The sequence below is a fragment of the Gastrolobium bilobum genome, unplaced genomic scaffold (assembly GCF_033153095.1).
Source record: "Gastrolobium bilobum isolate Gb01-03AN ecotype WA unplaced genomic scaffold, APGP_CSIRO_Gbil_v1 utg845231, whole genome shotgun sequence".
NCBI lineage: Eukaryota > Viridiplantae > Streptophyta > Magnoliopsida > Fabales > Fabaceae > Gastrolobium > Gastrolobium bilobum.
Genome location: NW_026899319.1, coordinates 2,240 through 8,166, shown reverse-complemented (window position 1 = coordinate 8,166; position 5,927 = coordinate 2,240). Strand labels below are relative to the sequence as shown.

Here is a 5,927-nt window from a genome sequence, read left to right as displayed (position 1 = left end):
AATTTTGAACTGTTGCTCACATTTGCCTTATGATTTTGTATTCGGTTAAATATTGTTGGTAAACTGCCTTTGGATTTGACATGATGGAAATTCTGTTCTGGGAAGTATTTGTTATTCGGCAGCTTGGTATAATATCAAGGATCTTGAAATTATGTTTTTCACAAACAATAATAAATAATAATTGATGAAAGATTATGCTTAGTTCCTTACCTTCATTATTTGCAAAATCTTGATTACTTAAAGTTAATGCTTCAACTTCTTCAATTTGCTTCAAATTTAAAAAAGGGAAAATTTTATTTTCACGTGGTTTTATAATTTATCACCTTATCCCCTGGTGTTATAAACTCGTCGTGTAGATCCATTGTGCTTAAATAATTTATCATTTAACCTCATGTGATTTCAAATTTTCACTTACAATCATTGTGATTACAAGAATATATCACTTAGACCCATTCTGATCTTATAAATATAAAAATATTTAATTTTTCTAAATTTTATTTAATATAATTATAATATTATCAAATAAAATTATAATTAATTTAATAATAAATATTAAATTAAAAAATATTTGAAAACATATTTTGAAATTAATTTATAAATTATCTTACCTTTTTATCTAAGAATATATATTAAAAAAAATTAAAAATTATAGTTTACATATGTATTATCAAAATAAGATATTCACTTTCTTTAGATAATTTTATAATGACATGGGATAAAAAATAGATAAAATAGAATCATATTTGATTTGAATTGATTTTCATGATAAAAATAAGTCAATTTTTTGAAAATTTATTTTTATTTATTTGCTTTAAATGCATTAGATGGGGATATAAAATAAAGAAGAGGGAAAATAAGATTTTTTATATTTATAAAATTATAAGGACATAATTGATATTATTATTAATTAAAATTAATTTAAATTTAAATGAGTAATTTATATATTTCGGTACGTAATAATTTTAATTTATAATATGATAATAATATAAGATAAAAGTTAAGAAAAAAAAATGTATATATAAAATCACAAGAGATCTAAGTGATATATTTTTATAACCATAATAAGTGTAAGTGAAAATTTAAAACCATATAAGTATTAAATGATAAATTATTTAATCATAATAAATTTAAATAACAAGTTTAAAAATAGTGTAAATCAAATAATAAAGCATAAAATCACAATAATTTTTTTTTCTATTTTTATTTAAAATCACAATAAATTATTTAAAATCACAATAAAATCACAATGAATAATAAATTTTGGGTCCAATTCGTGTTGCGTTGGTGGTAGTGTGTGCAGGGTTTAATAGTAGCCATAGCCACCCTTCATAACTAATACTCCTCTTTCGCGAGAGCCGAAAACCTTGTGCATCAGTACTACATACACATACACATACACATACACCACCATCGTTGTCTTCTCTTTCCCACTTTCACCGCATTTCCACTTTGCAATCAGAAATCGAAGTTTTTTTCTCTATATTCAAGAATGACGGAGAGTTTCTTGATCAAAACGGAAACTCTGAATCGACCTGGTTCCGCTCCCGGTGCCTCGACTGCGGCTTCCAAGAAGCACGACGGTTCCGAATTATCCGACTATGGCTTGGATCCGGAGCTCAGCTTCGGGATTACCTTTCGAAGAATAGTGAGTTTCTTCGTCACTCAAATATTTTTTTTTTTGCTTTCGTACGACCTTAGAAACTCGGTCGGTGGTTCACGCGCCGCTTGAAAATTCGGGATGCAAATTAGATTACGCTTGATGATTTTGATATGGGCTTCTTTTTTTCTGTTTGTGTCCTTTCTACTCTTTTTCCCGGGTCATGCAGTTTTTTTTGATTTTTTTATTATTATGGCAATTTTTGTGGTCTATTCTTTAAAGTGATTGATTTCACATTTATGTGAAGGATATCAACTTTTTCCCCCTCCACATTCAACTATTTGTATTCTTAATCCTTCGATTTTGTTTTGGTCTTGAATACAAATTTTGTTTTAAATGCAATCACAAAATCCCTTATATTGATCCCCCCTCTTCCCGAGATTTATTTCCTTATTCTGCTTGAGAGCTTTGGCATTTTTATTCTTTGGGCTTATAATTAAATTAATAATAAATATTAAATTAAAAAAATTTTAAAATATATTTTGAAATTAATTTATAAATTATCTTACCTTTTTTATCTAAAAAATTATAATTTAAGATAAATTACATATGTATCATCAAAATACGATATTCACTTTCTTTAGATAATTTTATAATGATATGGGGTAAAAAATAGATAAAAAATAATCATATTTGATTTGAATTGATTTTCATGATAAAAATAAGTCAATTTTTTGAAAATTTATTTTTATTTATTTGCTTTAAATGCATTAGATGGGGATATAAAATAAAGAAGAGGGAAAATAAGATTTTTTATATTTTTTAAATTATAAGGATATAATTGATATTATTATTAATTTAAATTATTTAAATTTAAATGAGTAATTTATATATTTCGGTACATAATAATTTTAATTTATAATATAAGATAAAAGTTAAGAAAAATAAAAAAAATGTATATATAAAATCACAAGAAATCTAAGTGATATATTTTTATAATCATAATAAGTCTAAGTGAAAATTTAAAACCATATAAGTATTAAATGATAAATTATTTAATCATAATAAATTTAAATAACAAGTTTAAAAATTAAGTAAATCAAATAATAAATCAGAAAATCACAATAATTTTATTTCTATTTTTTTTTAAAATCACAATGAAAACACAATAAATAATAAATTATGGGCCCAGTTCGTGTTGCGTTGGTGGTAGTGTATGCAGGGTTTAATAGTAGCCCTAGCCACCCTTTATAACTAATACTCCTCTTTCGTGGAAGCCGAAAACCTTGTGCATCAGTACTACAAACACATACACATACACATACACATACACATACACATACACATACACATACACATACACATACACCTCCACCGTTGTCTTCTCTTTCCCACTTTCGCCGCGTTTGCACTTTGCAATCAGAAATCGAAGCTTTTTTTTCTCAATATTCAAGAATGACGGAGAGTTTCTTGATCAAAACAGAAACTCTGAATCCACCAGGTTCCGCTCCCGGTGCCTCGACTGCGGCTTCCAAGAAGCACGACGGTTCTGAATTATTCGACTATGGCTTGGATCCGGAGCTCAGCTTCGGGATTACCTTTCTAAGAATAGTTAGTTTCTTCGTCACTCAAATATATATTTTTTTGCTTTCGTATGGCCTTAGAAACTCGGTCGGTGGTTCACGCGCCGCTTGAAAATTCGGGATGTGATGAACCCTTAGTTCATCATGGTTTTTAGCAGGAATTAGGATCAAATTGTGTGATTAAATGATGAAAAACAAGGTTAATGTCCTAAGATGTCCTCAATTACAAGTTCAAGAGATTTATTGGAAATTTGTATGATTCTTGTAGGAAAAGCAAGCTTGAAAGACAACTGGAGAAGGAAGAAGATTCTGGAGCTCAAGAGGAGAAAAATTGCCTAAGTGTTGAGCGCTAAAACGTCCACACTGAGCGTTTTAGCGCCCTGTTACAGGAAGAGGCCAAAACTTGCTGGTGTTGAGCGCTAAAACGTCCACACTGAGCGTTTTAGCGCCCTGTTACAGAAAGAGGCCAAAATTTGCTGGTGATGAGCGCTAAAACGTCCACACAGAGCGTTTTAGCGCGCTGCTACACTAAGAAGATGGAAAATTGCTGGTCTTGGGCGCTAAAACGGCCTGCAATATGCGTTTTAGCGCCCTAAAGTGGAAAAAGATTCTGGTCTTCACCGCTAAAACGTCCAAATCAAACGTTTTAGCGTTGGAGTCAGTTAAAGTTAGTTGAGCATTCACCAAGTTTGGACGCTAAAACGGTCATTCCTTAACGTTTTAGCGTTGAAATCAGTTAAAAGCAGTTGAGCATACGTAAAGCATGGACGCTAAAATGGCCACTTATGGACGTTTTAGCGCCCACATCAGTTTTCTGTTGTTAATTGTAACACTATATAAGGCAAAGCCTTGACACTTAGAGGAAAATCTTGGGGGATCTGAACTCTCTCTCTCTCTTAAACTTAGTCTGACTTCTCTCTAAATTCTTTTAGTTTTTGTATTAGGATTTCCTTGTAATAGTTTGGAGATTGAAGACTTTCAACATGGAAATGAAGTTTGCTTCTTCTTCTCTTATTTATTCCTTAGTCATGTCTGAGTAGAGTCTTTGTAGTCTGAATGCAATGGAACTCCATGATAATATTATGTTGATTTGATTAATATGATGAAGTATTTTTCATGTGCTGATTTGAGATTTTCTGAGTTAATTATTTCTATCAATGAAGTAGTATAGAACAGGGATGTTTATATGACTTCTGTATTTGATAATCTCAACATCAGAATTCTAGTACTCAAGGGATTGATGCTAGAGTTCTGATGTAATCTTAAAACCTTAGTATTTCATGCATGTATTAAGAAAGAAATCACCAAGGGATTGGGGTTTCTGATTAATGTTTCTATCAGGGTAGCAAGGGATTACATCTTGATGATAAGTAAAAGGTTGATTAACATCACATGGAAAGGAATTCATCATATGATCAATTCTTATATGGTTTATCATGGAGGAAAGTTGTTTTCTGACTACTTGTTGTTTTTATTAATTCCTAATCCATATTAACTTGTGTCAATTTACTCAAAATCAATTTTCTGGTGACAAATTATTCATGATTTTTACAAACTCTTATTTGATTCAAATTAGTTTTCTATGGTATATTGGTGTTTGAACACAATTCCTCGTGGGAACGATCTTTACTCATCATTTTATTACTTGCACGACTAGTGCACTTGCTAAACGTCCAACAAGTTTTTGGCGCCGTTGCCGGGGAATTTGTTTTTCAACACTAACTGATACTATAGAATTCTGAGATTGAATCCTTTTATTTTCAGTATTTTAGTTTATGTTAAATTTCTGGTCAATTTTGATTCTGGTACATGCGAGGTACACTTGATCCAAATTTGTTGTTATATGATCCAGAATTAGAAAGGACATTGAGGAAGCACAAAAGGGCAGCCAGGCAAAGGAGACAGTTGCAAGAAATTGGTGAATCAAGTACGGTTAATCAGGAAGATATAATGGCAGAGAATCACAGACCACCACCACCACAGAGGACACTGGGAGAGTACATGACTCCTGCAGTGGTTCCTCCAATTGGGAGTGTTGTGCGCCCGACAGTGGAGCCCAACAACTTTGAATTGAAGCCTGCTTTGATACATTTGGTGCAGAAGGATCAGTTTGCTGGAACCAGTGCGGAGGACCCTTACTTGCACATAGAGAACTTCCTATTGTTGAGTGATACTGTGAAGATAAATGGTGTCACAAGAGATGCAATTCTGTTGAGACTATTCACTCATTCACTGACGGATGATGCAAGGAGATGGCTGCAATCATTGCCACAAGGAAGTATAACAACTTGGGATGATTTGCAAACCAAGTTCTTGCAAAGGTTTTTCTCAGCATCCAAGAGGGCCAAGTTAAAGGATGAAATTACAAGCTTTAAGCAGAAAGAGTCAGAATCTATTTATGAGGCTTGGGAGAGATTCAAGACTTTGTTGAGGAAATGTCCACAGCATGGAATTAAGGCATGGCAACAAGCAGCAATCTTCCTGCAAGGAATGACCACTAACACTAGAACCTTGGTGCATGCCACTGCTGGTAGATCATTGACTACCAAGACCCCTCAAGAAGCCTTAGATATCTTTGAGTCATTAGCATCTCAAGAATTTGATAATGCTCCAGTGGCTGACAGAAGGACAGGAATTATCAGGTTGGATGGGTATGATGCTTTGTTAGCAAGGAATGATCAACTGATGCAGACACAGAGACAACAGCAGCAACAATTAGATACCCTTATTAAGCAACTCTCTTCACA

General features: G+C 32.1%; 1 non-coding gene across 1 annotated transcript; it reads right to left on the bottom strand.

Annotated features, from left to right (window-relative positions):
* Window positions 1-5,526: 5,526 nt before the first annotated feature.
* LOC133289616 (small nucleolar RNA R71) lies at window positions 5,527-5,633 on the bottom strand. The gene has a single exon (XR_009748507.1). It is a non-coding gene; the product is annotated as a small nucleolar RNA R71 (small nucleolar RNA).
* Between the last annotated feature and the right edge of the window lie 294 nt (window positions 5,634-5,927).